At 57.8% G+C, this 10,000-nt stretch overlaps 1 pseudogene; it reads left to right on the top strand.

Annotated features, from left to right (window-relative positions):
• LOC135172174 (large subunit ribosomal RNA) overlaps positions 1-284 on the top strand; it is a 2,829-nt pseudogene extending 2,545 nt beyond the window's left edge.
• The last annotated feature ends 9,716 nt before the right edge of the window (positions 285-10,000 follow it).

Here is a 10,000-nt window from a genome sequence, read left to right as displayed (position 1 = left end):
TTCAACGCTCAGCTCAGAACTGGCACGGACTAGGAGAATCCGACTGTCTAATTAAAACAAAGCATTGCGATGGCCCTAGCGGGTGATGACGCAATGTGATTTCTGCCCAGTGCTCTGAATGTCAACGTGAAGAAATTCAAAAAAGCGCGGGTAAACGGCGGGAGTAACTATGACTCTCTTAAGGTAGCCAAATGCCTCGTCATCTAATTAGTGACGCGCATGAATGGATTAACGACGATTCTCGCTGTCCCTACCTACTTCCCGCAGGGGGTGTAATGGCGGGTAAAACCGCCCTTACACACGGGGTGTGACGACCCCGCGGTCCCTGAGTCGAACTTGGTGTAAGGATTGGGATCCCCCTTTTGGGGGGTCTCAATAATTACACCTAGGGGGGTTGCGGGTGCAGGGTGAGTCCCTGTACCCATGGGGGGTTTCGGAGGGGGGGGGTCGCGAATTGGGTCGCGAGGGAGGGCGAAATCGGCCGGTGGAGGGGTGGTTCCACGTGGTGGAGGGGTGGGTCCACGTGGCGGAGGGCGAAATCGGCGGGTGGAGGGGCGCGAGACCTACTTACTGGTGGGTTCGGAGGGGGAGGGTCGCGGATTTGGTCACGGTGGGGCGGGCCGGACTTCGGGAAACGCGAGGGAGCGCGAAATCGGCTGGTGGAGGGGTGGTTCCTCGTGGTGGAGGGCGGGATCGGTTGGTGGACGGGTAATTCCACGCGTGGGTGGGGGTCCGGGGGGACTGGCTGCTTCGCAGTGCGAAGGGCATGGACGCTGCGGTTCTCGCAAGTAGTTCCAGCCACGCGTTAGTAGTCGGAACCTCCCGCAACGGTGGAGGCCGGCGAAAACGCGACGCCACACGTGGGGGTTGGGTCACTGGGTGGGTATCCCTCGGAAAAGGGACGGTTCGCGGGGTGGTGCGGGGGAGGGGGGACTGGCTGCTTCGCAGTGCGAAGGGCATGGACATTGCGGTTCTCGCAACTTGTTCCAGCCACGCGTTAGTAGTCGGAACCTCCCGCAACGGTGGAGGCCGGTGAAAACGCGACGCCACACGTGGGGGTTGGGTCAGGGGGAGTGGGTGGGTATCCCTCGGGAAAGGGACGGTTCGCGGGGTGGGTCGTCGGGTGGGATGGGTGGGTTCCCCCTTTCTGTGGGTCTGCTCCCTCTCTGCTCCTCTTTCGAGGGGAGTCGAGGCGGAGCACTCCTTCAGCGCCTCCACCGGGCCCCGATCCGAGCTCCCCAGCTCGGCGGGAACCGGAAGGCCCCCTCCCAGGGACGGCGCCCAGCGTCCCGAGCTACCCAGCTCGGTGCCGCGGGGAACCGCCCCCTCTAATCCTTAATCCTCTTATTTTCACTTTTGTTTTTACTTTTCAGCTTTTCAGCTCCTGCCTTTTGGCACGGCCGGCGACCGTCTCGTCAACAAACTTCAACCATGGCAGAGCATCTTTGCAAATTCATTCCGGAGGCTAAACTGCCCCCAATCGGATCTCCGGGGGGGCACAATGATGCGTCCGTCGTGCGGCGAAGTCTGCGCATCGCTTCCCAGCATGCCAGAGGACCAGCTACAGCGACTACATCGAGGGACCCAAGGAGGGTGGTGCCCTCAAGGGTTCGTAGTCGCCCGCCGTGCGCCGGGGTACTGCCCTCCCGACGAGGGAAAGGTTCCAGCCTTCGTGCTGTTCACGAGGACGTCGCAGCGGAAGAGGAGTTGACTGCGCAGCCGAGCCAGCCAACGCCTGGATCTTCAAGAACTTCGACCGGTGAGTCCACTCAATTATTAGGTAGGGTTCGCGAGTGCCAAGTTAGATTAAGTAGGATCGATAGTCATCGCGTCGCGACCGGAGGCTCACCGGTACCCCCCGTTCCAATAGGTCATCCTCCCCGGACCCCTGCGATCGAGGGACCGGGCGCGCAACGCGACGTTAGAATACTGCAATTGAACATGTCCCGCTCAATTGCAGTAACCGGGGAGGTCTTCCAGTTAATTCGCAAAGAGCGTCTGGACATATTGTTGCTCCAAGAGCCGTATGCCATTCGTGAGGCGAACACCTGGGCCATCCGCGGCCTAGGAGTCGGAATGCGTATTGCCGCGAGCTCAACGGAACGACCGTGGGCGGCCGTCGTTGCGTGCAACTCCATCGTGGAGATTGCTTACGTGTCCCAATTAAGTAATGCACATTGCGTTTGTGCTGAAGCCCGCGTCCCCGGTGGATCCTTCTTCGTCGTCTCCAGTTATTTTCAATACTCGGACGACATAGAAATCCACCTGAGGCAGCTTGAAAAGGTTCTCAGCTGTCTCAGGGGTCGCCGCGTTCTGGTGGCGGCCGATTCGAACGCCCAACACTCCCTTTGGAGCCCCAGGACCACTGACCGTGGTGTCCTCCTGGGTGAGCTCATCGAGTCTTTCGGTCTCCGCGTCGCGAATGATGCTAGGCAGGGCCCAACCTTCAGGAGTGCCGCAGGTACGTCGTTCATCGACGTCACACTGGCCACTCCTGGCATATATAAATTCATACGTGCATGGAGGTTGGAGGACGAGTGGTCCACCGGTGACCACACGTCGGTTTTCTTTCGTTTAGCGATCCGGAGTTCCTCAAAGCGCGTCAATAACTCGGGAGTCGGCGAGGGCTCTACCATGCGGTTCAACGTTCGTCGGGCCGACTGGGAAAAGTTCGAGGCGACCCTCGATGAGGAGGCCCGTGAGAAACTCGTGGACCATCCGCTGGATTCTACAGCGGATGTTGAGAGAATGGCAGAAGTACTGGGTGACGTACTCACCAAAGCCTGCCAAGATTCGATGCCGCGCCGCAGACATTATCGTCGAGCGAATCCGTGGTGGACCGAGGAGCTGACCAGCAAACGCAAACTGGTCAGTCGTCTCCGAAACGGCTACCGAAGGGAGACTAACCCTGACGCGCGGAAAATTAAACAGAATAGGTATCGTGTAGTCCTGCGGTCGTATACCAGGCTACTTAGGACAACTAAAGAAAATAGCTGGCGCGGTTACATAACGACCGAAAGTAATGCGAATCCCTGGGGCTTCCATTATAAATACGCGGCTGATAAATTACGTGTAGGCACGGTACTCAGCACACTTAGAACCGCGAATGGCACGACACTTACAATGCGTGAGACTGCTGAGGTACTGTTGGACACACACGTACCTGACGATGACCCCAACGAAGACACACCCGAACAGACTGACATCCGTGAACGCGTGAGGAACTTAACGGTCCAGACAGAGGACGCACGAGACTTGACGGACGACCAACTTAAGGGTCTCGTCAAGACCCTTAAGAATGACAAAGCCCCAGGATGCGATTTAGTTGAAGTTAGGGTCCTGAAAGTCGCGGTCATGAGGATGCCTCACATCTTCACGCGACTCTTCAACGCCTGCCTTAAGCACGGCGTTTTCCCCACCGTTTGGAAAGTCGGCACACTTCGTGCTCTCCTCAAAGGAGTTCACAAGGATGTGTCCGACCCCAAATCCTACCGTCCCATTTGCCTCTTGTCGGTTGTCGGGAAATTTTTCGAAAGGGTCCTGCACGGGATCCTTACGGCGAAAGTCCTTACTGAGGACAAAATATCAGGACGTCAATATGGCTTCCTGCCTGGACGATCCACGGAAGACGCGATAGTAGAGTTGCGTGAATTAGTCGAGCGCGGTAACGACAAGAGGTACGTCATTGGACTCCTATTCGATATCTCAGGAGCCTTTGACAACGTGTGGTGGCCCCTAGTCCTCCAGTCTTTGGCGGATCGAGACTGCCCGAAGAATGTCTTTGAAGTGCTCCGGAGCTACTTCGACAATCGGACTGTCAAGATCGCCTGGAGCGACCAAGAGGTTTCCAAGCCGGCCACCCGGGGCTGTCCGCAAGGATCAGTCCTCGGCCCCGCTTGCTGGAATCTCATGTTCGATGCCCTCCTCAAGAGCATCGAGCAGAATTTTGGTGACATCGAAGTCGCCTACGCGGACGACCTTATCGCGGTCGTATCGGCCGACTCGCGTAAGGAAATAGAGAGGATAGGCCGAGCCGTCGCCGAACACATCGCGTCGTGGTGCGCGTCAGCGAAGCTCGAACTGTCGAGGAGCAAGACAGAGGCAATTGTCCTGTCATGCAACTCGCAGAAGAGAGCGCCGCTGGTGCGGTACAGGTGGGATCGGGCGCGAAGGACACGCCGACGCGTGAAACCGGTGCTGGATATCCGCCCACCCGAGATTAGGCTCTCCGGGGAGAAGGTTCAGTTTAAGGATAGCGTCAGGTACCTCGGGGTACATTTTAATAGGAACATGCGGGTCCGGACCCATACACGATACATCCAGGAAAAAGCCAGGGTCCTCTTCACTCGGCTATCGGCCCTAATGCACAAGCATTGGGGACTCCGATACCGATCGGTTAAGTTAGTATTTCAGGGCGTTTTTCAGGCTGTCGCGTCGTATGCAGCCCACGGGTGGGTGGACCGGTGCACACCGTACGACATGAAGAAACTCCGTACCGCGCAGAGGAGCGCGCTGCTGACAGTGACTGGCGCGTATAGGACGGCTTCACACGAAGCACTCTGCGCAGCGGCGGGGGTGCTTCCTGTGGACCTATTATTGAGGGAAAGAGCAGCGCGCTACCAAGCCAAGAAAGGCATTCCGGTCAGAATAGGAGATGTTGACATAGACCCCGCGAATCCGCGCGTTGGTAACAACGGCCGCCCGATCGAGGCCGTTGAGGAAATAAAAACAGAGATCCGAAATCTCTGGCGGAGTAGGTTCGAGCGGGCTTCAACAGGGAGGAACACCTTCGCGTTCTTCCCCGATACTGCGGCGCGCCTGGAAGCTAAGTGGGTCGAGTGCGACCACTGGGTCTCGCAGGTCCTGACAGGGCATGGGCAATTCCGGTCCTATCTTCACGACCGGGGCCTTGCCCAGTCACGCAACTGCGAGTGCGACCAGGCTGAAGACACAGTCCAGCATTTTATTATGGACTGTCCGATATATGCACCACAGCGGGAGTGCATCGCGGGAATAATCGGGAATCGCCCATGGCCCCAGGCGGCACAAGCGCTAGTGTCGTCCAGGGAGTCATTCGCCGTGTTCGCGGATTTTTGCAGGGAATGTATGTGGCTGAAATGCGTGGAAGCGTACGCGGAAATAAGAAGTCGCGGCGACGATGAGTGAACGAATGAATGGGACCAACCAGCTCTCGTTGTCGGAGACGAGAGTCGTGGGACAGGAACCCGGTAACCTTCTCCGGGTAACCCTGTCCCGGTTGGAGATATGAATGAGAATTAGATTCACCTCTTCTCTTTCTTCTCTTCTCTTTTCTTCCTCTTCTGCTTCTTCTATTCTATTTCTTTTATATCTTTTAATCCCAAAAACCCTTATCCACTTTTCACATTCTGGGTGTCAGGCTGACACCAAGGACCACCGCCCCGAGGTTCCCCGCGGGAGCCATGCCTGCGTCAGTCACTTGTGACCTGGCGCCGTCATGGTTGCAAAGTGTCCTTCGGCCATCTGAACCGGCCGACAGTATGGATTTTTCCAACCCCCCCCTTGGCAGTGGGTAATGGCCTAAGTGTTTGTTATTATGTAAATAGAGTAGATTAATAGGCCATGCGAGGTTTCCGAAAACCATAACCTGGCAAGGTTGTTTTCAAAATACCGCATTGAGTGTCCCTACCTACTTCCCGCAGGGGGTGTAATGGCGGGTAAAACCGCCCTTACACACGGGGTGTGACGACCCCGCGGTCCCTGAGTCGAACTTGGTGTAAGGATTGGGATCCCCCTTTTGGGGGGTCTCAATAATTATACCAAGGGGGGGTTGCGGGTGCAGGGTGAATCCCTGTGCCCAGGGGGGGTTTCGGTGGGGGGGGGTCGCGAATTGGGTCGTGAGGGAGGGCGAGATCGACTGGTGGAGGGGTGGTTCCACGTGGTGGAGGGGTGGGTCCACGTGGTGGAGGGCGAGATCGGCGGGTGGAGGGCCGCGAGCCCTACCTATTGGGGGGTTTGGAGGGGGAGGGTCGCGGTGGGGTGGGCCGGACTTCGGGAGACGCGAGGGAGGGCGAAATCGGCTGGTGGAGGGGTGGTTCCACGTGGTGGAGGGCGGAATCGGTTGGTGGACGGGTAATTCCACGCGTGGGAGGGGGTTCGGGGGGACTGGCTGCTTCGCAGTGCGAAGGGCATGGACGCTGCGGTTCTCGCAAGTAGTTCCAGCCACGCGTTAGTAGTCGGAACCTCCCGCAACGGTGGAGGCCGGCGAAAACGCGACGCCACACGTGGGGGCTGGGTCAGGGGGAGTGGTTGGGTATCCCTCGGAAAAGGGACGGTTCGCGGGGTGGTGCGGGGGAGGGGGGACTGGCTGCTTCGCAGTGCGAAGGGCATGGACATTGCGGTTCTCGCAACTTGTTCCAGCCACGCGTTAGTAGTCGGAACCTCCCGCAACGGTGGAGGCCGGCGAAAACGCGACGCCACACGTGGGGTTGGGTCTCAGGGGGAGGGGGTGGGTATCCCTCGGGAAAGGGACGGTTCGCGGGGTGGGTCGTCGGGTGGGATGGGTGGGTTCCCCCTCTCTGTGGGTCTGCTCCCTCTCTGCTCCTCTTTCGAGGGGAGTCGAGGCGGAGCACTCCTTCAGCGCCTCCACCGGGCCCCGATCCGAGCTCCCCAGCTCGGCGGGAACCGGAAGGCCCCCTCCCAGGGACGGTGCTCAGCGTCCCGAGCTACCCAGCTCGGTGCCGCGGGGAACCGCCCCCTCTAATCCTTAATCCTCTTATTCATTCTTTTTCTTGTACTTTTCAGCTTTTCAGCTCTTGCCTTTTGGCACGGCCGACGACCGTTTCGTCACACTTCAACCATGGCAGAGCATCTTTGTAAATTAATTCCGGAGGCTAAACTGCCCCCAATCGGATCTCCGGGGGGGCACACTGATGCGTCCGTCGTGCGGCGAAGTCTGCGCATCGCTTCCCAGCATGCCAGAGAAACACCAACATCAGCGACTACATCGAGGGACCCAAGGAGGGTGGTGCCCTCAAGGGTTCGTAGTCGCCCGCCGTGCGCCGGGGTACTGCCCTCCCGACGAGGGAAAGGTTCCAGCCTTCGTGCTGTCCACGAGGACGTCGAGGACGACACAGACATCGCGGGACTGACTGCGCAGCCGAGTCAGCCAACGCCGGGATCTTCAAGAACTTCAACCGGTGAGTCCACTCAATTATTAGGTAGGGTTCGCGAGTGCCACGTTAGCTTAAGTAGGATCGATAGTCATCGCGTCGCGACCGGAGGCTCACCGGTACCCCCCGTTCCAATAGGTCATCCTCCCCGGACCCCTGCGATCGAGGGACCGGGCGCGCAACGCGACGTTAGAATACTGCAATTGAACATGTCCCGCTCAATTGCAGTAACCGGGGAGGTCTTCCAGTTAATTCGTAAAGAGCGTCTGGACATATTGTTGCTCCAGGAGCCGTATGCCATTCGTGAGGCGAACACCTGGGCCATCCGCGGCCTAGGAGTCGGAATGCGTATTGCCGCGAGCTCAACGGAGCGACCGTGGGCGGCCGTCGTTGCGTGCAACTCCATCGTGGAGATTGCTTACGTGTCCCAATTAAGTAATGCACATTGCGTTTGTGCTGAAGCCCGCGTCCCCGGTGGATCCTTCTTCGTTGTCTCCAGTTATTTTCAATACTCGGACGACATAGAAATCCACCTGAGGCAGCTTGAAAAGGTTCTCAGCTGTCTCAGGGGTCGCCGCGTTCTGGTGGCGGCCGATTCCAACGCCCAACACTCCCTTTGGAGCCCCAGGACCACTGACCGTGGTGTCCTCCTGGGCGAGCTCATCGAGTCTTTCGGTCTCCGCGTCGCGAATGATGCTAGGCAGGGCCCAACCTTCAGGAGTGCCGCAGGTACGTCGTTCATCGACGTCACACTGGCCACCCCTGGCATGTATAAATTCATACGTGCATGGAGGTTGGAGGACGAGTGGTCCACCGGCGACCACACGTCGGTTTTCTTTCGTTTAGCGATCCGGAGTTCCTCACAGCGCGTCAATAACTCGGGAGTCGGCGAGGGCTCTACCATGCGGTTCAACGTTCGTCGGGCCGACTGGGAAAAGTTCGAGGCGACCCTCGATGGGGAGGCCCGTGAGAAACTCGCGGACCATCCGCTGGATTCTACAGCGGATGTTGAGAGAATGGCAGAAGTACTGGGTGACGTACTCACCAAAGCCTGCCAAGATTCGATGCCGCGCCGCAGGCATTACCGTCGCGCGAATCCGTGGTGGACCGAGGAGCTGACCAGCAAACGCAAACTGGTCAGTCGTCTCCGAAACGGGTACCGAAGGGAGACTAACCCTGACGCGCGAAAAATTAAACAGAGCAGGTATCGTGTAGTCCTGCGATCGTATACCAGGCTACTTAGGACAACTAAAGAAAATAGCTGGCGCGGTTACATAACGACGGAAAGCAACGCGAATCCCTGGGGCTTCCACTATAAATACGCGGCTGATAAATTGCGCGTAGGCACGGTCCTCAGCACACTTAGAACCGCGAATGGCACGACACTTACAATGCGTGAGACTGCTGAGGTCCTGTTGGACACACACGTACCCGACGACGACCCCAACGCCGACACACCGGAACAGAGAGACATCCGCGAACGCGTGAAGAACCTAAGGGTTCAAACAGAGGACGCACGAGACTTGACGGACGACCAACTTAAGGGCCTCGTAAAGACCCTTAAGAACGACAAAGCCCCAGGATGCGATTTAGTTGAAGTTAGGGTCCTAAAAGTCGCGGTCATGAGGATGCCTCACATCTTCACGCGACTCTTCAACGCCTGCCTTAAGCACGGCGTTTTCCCCACCGTTTGGAAAGTCGGCACACTTCGTGCTCTCCTCAAAGGAGTTCACAAGGATGTGTCCGACCCCAAATCCTACCGTCCCATTTGCCTCTTGTCGGTTGTCGGGAAATTTTTCGAAAAGGTCCTGCACGGGATCCTTATGGCGAAAGTCCTTACTGAGGACAAAATATCAGGACGTCAATATGGCTTTCTGCCGGGACGCTCCACGGAAGACGCGATAGTAGAGTTGCGTGAATTAGTCGAACGCGGTAACGACAAGAGGTACGTCATTGGACTCCTTTTCGATATTTCAGGAGCCTTTGACAACGTGTGGTGGCACCTAGTCCTCCAGTCTTTGGCGGATCGAGACTGTCCGAAGAATGTCTTTGAAGTGCTCCGGAGCTACTTTGACAATCGGACCGTCAAGATCGCCTGGAGCGACCAAGAGGTTTCCAAGCCGGCCACCCGGGGCTGTCCACAAGGATCAGTCCTGGGCCCCGCTTGCTGGAATCTCATGTTCGATGCCCTCCTCAAGAGCATCGAGCAGAATTTTGGCGATATCGAAGTCGCCTACGCGGACGACCTTATCGCGGTCGTATCGGCCGACTCGCGTAAGGAAATAGAGAGGATAGGCCGAGCCGTCGCCGAACACATCGCGTCGTGGTGCGCGTCAGCGAGGCTCGAACTGTCGAGGAGCAAGACAGAGGCAATTGTCCTGTCATGCAACTCGCAGAAGAGGGCGCCGCTGGTGCGGTACAGGTGGGATCGGGCGCGAAGGACACGCCGACGCGTGAAACCGGTGTTAGATATCCGCCCACCCGAGATTAGGCTTTCCGGGGAGAAGATTCAGTTTAAGGATAGCGTCAGGTACCTCGGGGTACATTTTAATAGGAACATGCGGGTCCGGACCCACACAGCATACATTCAGGAAAAAGCTAGGGTCCTCTTCACTCGGCTATCGGCCCTAATGCACAAGCATTGGGGACTCCGATACCGATCGGTTAAGGTAGTATTCCAGGGCGTTTTTCAGGCTGTCGCGTCGTATGCAGCCCACGGGTGGGTGGACCGGTGCACACCGTATGACATGAAGAAACTCCGTACCGCGCAGAGGAGCGCGCTGCTGACAGTGACTGGCGCGTATAGGACGGCTTCACACGAAGCACTCTGCGCAGCGGCGGGGGTGCTT

This window comes from Diachasmimorpha longicaudata, unplaced genomic scaffold (genome assembly GCF_034640455.1).
Source record: "Diachasmimorpha longicaudata isolate KC_UGA_2023 unplaced genomic scaffold, iyDiaLong2 ctg00000185.1, whole genome shotgun sequence".
Taxonomy (NCBI): Eukaryota; Metazoa; Arthropoda; class Insecta; order Hymenoptera; family Braconidae; genus Diachasmimorpha; species Diachasmimorpha longicaudata.
The sequence above is the reverse complement of the archived record's forward strand: the minus strand, read 5'-3'. Positions and strand labels throughout refer to the sequence as shown.